Here is an 8,985-nt window from a genome sequence, read left to right on the forward strand (position 1 = left end):
TTGTGTTATTTATAAAAGTTATATATAACAAATATTTATGATTAATAATAACTATTTGGTCCATTTAAGTTGCATATATGTTACATTTCATATAGTTATACAATATTCTATTAATAACAAATAATAATTTTAAATTCAATTAGTAGAGATTTTTAGATTAAACTTTGGTCGAATGTTCTAAAAGTCATTTTTTAGACACATTTCACTAGGTGCACTATTTTAACGAGTTGTGTGATGAGTCACACCTTCAAACCTTAGTTGTAGGTAGTTCAATGTCTATTTTACAGTTCAAAAACAAATGAAGGTCTTATGATATCCCATGTAAGGGTTACATGTTGACGAAGTTAGCCCTCACGACTACTGGTTCCTCTCCCCTAGATGTTGAAATTATAATATTTAATTGTGCAGTTGTTGAATTAAATTTATAAGGAGATTTTTTTAGTTTATACATTCTATATACAATTGTATAATTAGAGTTAGTGAGGGTAAGATATTTCATTCATTATGTTTTAAATAAATCATTAAAAAAAATTAAGTGTATGTTTATACAAATTAATTGTATTGTTAGGGTAATATAATTTTCCTTAATTTTTACAAATTGATAATATAAGGAAATATACAATTCTGATTTAGATATTAAGTAACAATGTAATGCAATTGAAAATTATGGAAGAAACATAACTCTCATATAATTATAGTGAAGATTAAGATAAGAAAGACATGATGAGGTGATTTGATTATGGGTTATAAGAGCCCTTTTTAGAAGGGTTTTCCATATTGTATTTTTCTCGGTCAAATGTTAGCTACAAACAATCGAAACAACTTTCATCTTATAGATTATAAAAATTAACAAGTGTCACATAGTGGCTCGTAAGTTGTAATCAATAGAAATAGAATACATAGGTTAATAAAAGTTTGATTTTAAGAATTCATTTAAATAAAATGATTATACAATATTAAAATTAAAAATTGAAACAATTAAATTAATATAGAAATAATATATAATAGTGTTCAAAATACTTATGTATTTTTTATATATAAATAAAATAAAGTATGAAAAATTGATGAATTAGGGTGGAATATAGTTTGTAGAAAAATTACATTGAGAGTGTAAATAGGATAAAACACTTAATATAAAATAATAAATTAATATGAATCTAAAAGAATTAAAGTTTAGATATATTAATATATTGAGCCTCCTAGAATATTGTCGGGTAGTGTTTCCTGGAAATCTGTTTCTATAACACCCAAAATATATCAGCTAGTCAAATTGCATTAAAATAATTTTAATGAATTTAGAAACTAAAAAATGCACATATATACTTCAGAAAAATGAAAAGTGACAATAAGAAATAAAAATACTTACATCTAATTGGTCGAAATCAAAAATATTAATCACTAATTAAGTACAATTGATTGCAATAGTATAGCCTACAACAAATACAATAACATTACAACATCTATGTTTCTAATTTAAACTTTAAAACGTTAATTATCCCATAGCTTAAATAATAACTATTTTCCATGAACTAAAAAATATCACACTCCAAATAAAATTTAGATTTTAAAATTAAAACAAATAATGAATTAATCTTTGTTAATAAAAATTAATAATTAATGTAACTAAATAATCAACTTTAAAACAATTTTTAAATATTTCATTAAAAATTAAAATTAAAACATATTTTGATTTTTTCAACCATTCGACTATTTTTAATTTCTTACAAATACTATATACAACATATTTGTAATAATCTATTTAAATAGTTATGAAATATAACAATGTTAGTTACTATAAATTTTTTGCACTACAAAACTATGGCCCCTAAGAATTTAGTCCTAGTGTATTTTTAATTCCTTACAAATACTATATACAACATATTTGTAATAATCTATTTAAATAGTTATGAAATATAACAATGTTAGTTACTATTAATTTTTTGCACTACATAACTACGACCCCTGAGAATTTAGTCCTAGTGTGTGATGTTTAAGTACTCACCACTACGTGGCACTTGTTTTAATTGTATTTTGTCTCTCTTTAAGTCAACCTTAGTATAATTTCCTTCTTAATTTACTAATTGTATCTTAATTATTTAAATTCATCAGCTACTTTATTCATTGAGTCGTATGTATAATGTATTTGGTATAGAGTTACATGACGACTCTTTGATACCTTTTTAGCAATTTATTTATTCTACAAACTTTGTAATTTTTTAAGTCTATTTTTTATATTTTAATATTAATTATTTATATATTTCATTTGTATTTATTAAATTTCCTCTCTATAAAGATGACATCATAAAAAATATTTCAGAAGTAGTTCATAAAGAACTCAATTCTAAGTCTAAATGTATATTTTAGAATAATTTGGGAGAATAGTTATGTGAGATATCTGTTATTCTAGATTGACTTTAAGAAATGTCTCTAAAATTTTCAAGATAGTCAACAAGAGTTCTCAAGTGGAATATGAAGATTCTTCTATTTTAAATGCACTAAACTTAGATGTGTCAACAAACATTTCAAGATAGTAAGCAAGGGCCTTTGAATGGAGTACTAGATGTAGATTCTTCTCTTTATAATGCACCAAACTTAAATGTATCTCTATAGTTTGATCATTTAATGCTTGAATGATAGAATAATTCAATGAATAACTTTAAATACTAGCACATGGGATTAAATATATTTTTAAAAATGTGCTTGATTGACTCAAGATTTTTTTTAAATGGATTAAAGCAACCAAAATTTTAATTTTAATTTCTATACTAAATACGTAGAAATATATGTGGATGTGTAGAAATGAGAACTAGAATATGAGCTCAAATTCACATGTGATTATTAATATGTACATGCATTAATCCTCAAAATTGCCAATTCATTCCTTTGTTAGAGATGTTTTCCCTTTTTAGTATTCAATTTTCTTATATTTGAGTTTAAGAAATTACAAATCCATTTCCGTATTAAAGATGTTCTCCCATCTTAGTGTAGTAGAACACCTAGATTTAGGAAGAGAAAAAACATATGAACATGGACAATGTAAAGAGTCGATGTCTAAAATAACTAGTAGTCAATGAAATGTATAAAGGGAAGAAGAGAAAAAGCATATGAATGTGGACAATGTAAAGAGTCGAAGTCTAAAATAATTATATTTCATAAAACTATATATATATATATATATATATATATATCATTTACATATATTAATTAATGCTATAAATTTAATTTAAACTCTATATATATATATAATAATAAATTCTATAAATTTATAGTATATGGTGAGAATTAAATAATATATTACTCTTATATTTTTTGATGAATAGTCCTTTAGTTACAATTTACTCTTATATTTTAACAATAATATAATATAAAACTATTATACATTCTTTAAAAACTTATAATATATAAAATAGTAAAATATGACAATTTAAAATACTTCAAAAAATATTATTATATACTATATATCTAGCACTATATTAACTCTTTCTATATTAACTTTTTAACCCGAGTTAAGAGAACATATTTAAAAGAAAAAACTAATTATAAATGTCAATATTGAAGATTAAATTTTAATATCTTATTATTAATGTCGAAGGCATTCTACAATGGCAAAATGGGGTAGTGAGATGGTGTGAGCATTTAATGTTAACTTTTATTTTTTTAGGTTAAATTTGACAACCATCTACATGTCAAAAGTTCAAATCTTATTATAAATAGAATATACTTTTAAAAACAATTTAATAAATACCACATAAAATATCCATTTAAATTATAATATTTGGAAATATAAATCATCCATTTTTTAAGAAATTAAAATAAACAGCTTAAGTTAGTAAAAAACTAAATAAATAGAGATAAAGGAAATATAAATAATTTTAGACATAGTAAATTAAATTATAATTATTTTGTAGTAGATATCTATCAGCATTTCTTTAGATAGATTTATTTAAGATAACTATACTAGTATAATATACATTAGTACTATATTGATTCTTTTAGTTCCTAATTTAACAACATATTTGAAAGAAGTGTATGCTTGACATATTTTTGTGAGAGATATATAACTATCACAACTTTATATTTCTCTATGGATTAATCATTGATTATACTTGAAAGGATTAATGCATTTTCAAAAGACTAATAATAAGTGACAATATTCAATATTAAATTATACTTTCCAATTATTATTAAAAGTATAATGACAAGTACACACCACTATATGGCACTTGTTCAACCCTATTAAAACCTTAGCTTTGTCTGGTCAATGCGACATTTAACCATAGGACTTTCAATTTTTTTTTACTAAAACCCTGTTCACACATGTAAACTTGTAAAAACTAATTTTAAACTTAAAAGAATATTGGCAACTTTATAGATATATAAATACATCTCAATCATAGATTTACAATGTAATTTTTGATCTGTCTACATCGTATAGTTTGGAACATGCTCTATTGTTATCCTTGTTTATCATTGCATTCTTGATATTCTTTAAACTCTATAATGTGTGAATATTTATTGGGATCTCAAAAAAAAAAATTAGGAATCTAAGATGCAGTAAATAGTGTAAATTAAAATTATTGAAAGTTCATTTGTTCTTAGAATTGCTCTAAAATAGGATAAAACCCAAAGAAATGCTAAGATAATACCCTCAACAAAGAGCTTAGTTACTAGTCAAACATATGGCAAGGACAGGGCATAATCTTAAGTAAGTTAAAAACTGACTCATCTATGGTAAGATGGTTTATTTGGTAAAGACATATCTGATAAACGTATTAGGTAATGGATTGAAACTTTAAATTTACATACATTACCTTCAATTGATTTATACATCTATAGTATAGAAATGTACTAATAATAATGTGCATTCCTTGGTTGATATATTTTAAACTCCGTTCATATATATATTACTTTGATTTAAGCTTGCAAAGTCATCAAAATTGACAATATAAGAACAAAACCTCATCATTTGCACTAAAGGGTCAAGCATATATGAAATTGATCTACTCTTTAAACAACTCAATTCTAGAGCATTGTTATGTGAGGTTGACTGACATGTAATGCACATTGTTTTAGAATTACTCCATTCTTTAGGAAAATTATGGAATATTACTAGTGTATTTGGTTATTTCTATCAGAAATGAATCAGTAAAGGTAGATTTCATTGTACTCATAAGCACAATTTTCTATATTTAAAGGGGGTCCAAACTAAAGAAGATCAAACTGATGTTAATTGTGTCTACTTTAATTAAGATTGTATAAGTCAGTAAGATGCATAAGCATCTAAAACCCATCCTAGGTATAAGCCCATTGATAAGTTCTCACAACATTGCACAATTCTAAGTTACACCTTAAATAAACCTTTTAACTAAAGCTAATTAATAGCAAAAAAAGGTTCCCCCTTGATTTTTTATCATAATCACGATTATCTCTTTGGAAAACTAAAGTTTAGATCATGCCTGAGATTCTATAAAGAAACATCCTTACAATTTTTATGATGCTTACACGGTTAGTAACTATGTTAAAATGATGTTTGAAGGATAGACTAGCTCAACGTGATATCAAAGTAGAACCATACAACACAATAAGTATATTAGACATTCAAAAGATAAGTTTTCATTTTTTGTGACTACAAGACATTCATCAAAATAAGACTTATTTACTTTAAAGTTTTTTTTTGCAAAATAACCTTTCATATTTAAGTTCTAACAATGACCTTAGCCAAATGGAGAAATGCAGGGATCTATACCATTGTCAAACATAATGAAGGAGATAGAATATAAGAAGAACTTTGTCAATTGATGAATATTCAAAAGCTATTAACAAAAATAAGGATCTTATAACAAAAATAATGATGTGATTAATGTATAATAAACAAAGGGCATATGCCTCCCTAAAGACCTTACCAATAAATAAGAGTCATATGTATAGTTGAAATTTATCAAATTCTTCTAAGGTACAACACAAGTTGTGTTGATTTAAATTTTAGTTTAATTATAGGAAAGGAATGCCTTTCTAAAGTCCTCACTAAGGCAATTGTACATAAACATGACGTATAGTTTCCAAGCTAGGCTGAGGTTATCATCGTTGTTCTTCTTTTCCCTAAGTTCTTGCACTTTGAACAAGGTAAAAACATGACTATAATTTTAAATTTATTAATATAAAATTGGCAGTAGCCTTTTATTGATTCAAAAACAATATGATTTTATATAAATAATATTTTAATTATATCTACTCTTCTTTGTAAGATTTTGCAACCTAAAGCTACCAAATAAATTAAGAATCTACTAAAAGAATGAAGCCAAATTACAGATGAAAAAAGCAGAGTAAACAAAGTTGCTAAAACAAAAAATCTCTTTCTCATTGATTGATTATAATTTGCATTCATATGCATGATTTTTACAATAACAACTATTGTACCAATTAAGAAATTACGATGAAGAATTGTGATGTGAAGCCTCGCCCCGACCCTTCGTAGCCTTAGTTGTTACTTTATCATTTTGATAACTTGAGATGTCGAGACATTATCAAATACTTGAACATATTATATTATTTTATGTTGTGTGATGTTACTTTTAGATATTTGATGTTCGTAATTTAAGGTTTTATGTATATGTATGATGATCAAATAAGTAAATGTAGGATTAACATCTTGATTTTTGAAATTTTTACGATTAAGGATATAAGTAGGATGAAAGAAATCCTAATTGATGTATGTTTCAATTTATGTGAATTTCTAATACGTATATAGATATGTACATGTGATTTTTGGGACTATTGATGTGTGCAATGAGTGTGCAGATATTTTAGCCAAGAAAACCAATGGAGGAACATAACTGATCCTTATGTGCTAAATTGTGGAAACCTTGTTGTTCATAACTAAATTAATTATGAGATGTATGTACGTATCTTTTTGTGATCAGTAAATGTTAATGTTCGTAACTGTGTTCTTAGTGTCACTTGACACTCATGAATTTGCATATGCATTCTAGCAAGCTTGTTAGGGTTATCTATGTAACCTTTGGACCTAAGTTGGATTAAGTTAGTGTCTTTTTCACTAATTTGTTTCTTAATCGAGTTTAGTCATCCCTAATCTGGATTAGTACTTAATCTACATTTTGGAGTTGTTAGATGTTCCTAAATTTTCCCTAGCTTTTGTTTGGTCCCAAATCTATTCCTAAGGCTTTAAAACATGAAATAATAATACCCAAGGGGTATGGGTATGGGTTGGGGGTCTTTTCCAACCCCTAAGCCCCTTTTGTTGACTTTTGAGATTACTCAAAAAGTCTCATTTTACTATGTGCAAAAATTGCAAGTAGTTACCATGAGTTGCCTTACCTCACCCCCACTTAGTGTTTAACCATAGTGTGGGTTGAGTTAGGAGCTTCTAGATTTGTAGGTGGGTGGGGGAAGTTATTGTTTTTGTTGGTGGTTGAGTTTGAGGCTTATTTAGAGGCCCTTCTTGGAGTAGTTTAGGTTGTTACCCAATCTCTACATTTAGAGAGGAGTCTTGGAAGATTGAAGCAAGGAAGGGAAAAGCTCTACTCAAACTTGTTCATTTGCCATTGCCTCTTTGTGAAGGTAGGAATTCTCATCTCCCTTGTTCAGATTTTCATGTTTGTTTCATGCTTATGCTACCTTGTTGTTGTTTGAATGCTTGTATGTATGTGGGTATGTTGGGAAGGTTTGAAAACCATGCTTTTTGAATGTTTTCCTTTCATGGTTGTGTTTGAATTTTGAGATGTTCTTGCATGAGTGTTTTGGCATTACTCACCCTTGGAGAGGGCAGAAGTGGCCAATTTCGAGAAAGGTCATTTTAGTTGAACTCCAACAGTGCAGAGTCTCTTCTCAGGATGAGAAGAGGGAGAGAGGGTAGGGTGTTATGGGCCCCTACCTGTCAGCACAAACCACGTGTGAGTTTTGGCATGTAAGAATGGAAGAACAGAAGTTCTTGATTTATAGCCCTGATTGGGCACCTGGTTTGGTGTTGTGTCTGACATCTCCTGTTGGAAAAATCCACCTTTCCCTAGTTTTGATTCATTGTGAATCCTATTGTGAAAACTTTGTATGAATATGCATGTTTGAATTGTTTCTTGGTCATGCTTGTTGTCACCTGATCAGATTTTGTTCCCTCCTCGGTTCTTAGAAAAGTGTTGCAGAAATTGTTATGGAACCCTTGATGAGGGTCAGAAGGAAATTTAGTTAAATTTTTGTAATTCGAGATTGAAATCCTATGTAATTCGTATCTCAAAACCTTGTTGTAATGGCAATGACGCTGGGTTTTCTTCCTGGTTCTTTCCCGGCTAAGCCTTTGAATTAGGTTTGCCAATAAAATTGGTGATTGAGTATAATGGTTTATCATGTGATTTAATCGTAATTTTAAATTAGATGGATGCACATCAAGAATAGGATGGAAATGATGTTTGATTCAATTAGGCAAATTTCAAGTTTTCTTATATGTTGGAAATGAAAATTCTATTATGAATGAAAGATTAGTTTTTGTGATTATTGGAATTAAATCAATTTGATTAAGAGATTATGTACTTCCTTGAATTCAAAAAGATAGATCATAAACCTTGATGTATAATGATTAATAAAACATAAATTATAGGAGAGAGGGAGAAAATAATACATTTTCTCATCCTTGTTAGTATACTTAAGAAATCATTGTTATCAATAAGTTTATATTTATTCCTAATTTAACAAGAAAATATATAAATTATGACTACACTTAGTCAAATTTGGCTTTCAAATTATATGTGCACCTCCAAGTCTAAAAACCTTCTCTGGAAAATGTATGAAGGAAATTTTAAATCCCCCCCATGGTCACAGAGAATATTCTCCTATATGCTCTTTTATAATCATTGTTTCTTTTAAACTAATGCCATAACTTAATTTCAAAATGAAATAGACTATATTTGACAATATCCTATCTCAACTATAAAACTTTAAGTAATAACTACCCTAAAATATTCTATGCCACCAACC

The sequence above is a fragment of the Cupressus sempervirens genome, chromosome 6 (genome assembly GCF_028749045.1).
Source record: "Cupressus sempervirens isolate cs-2001-9-10 chromosome 6, ASM2874904v1, whole genome shotgun sequence".
NCBI lineage: Eukaryota > Viridiplantae > Streptophyta > Pinopsida > Cupressales > Cupressaceae > Cupressus > Cupressus sempervirens.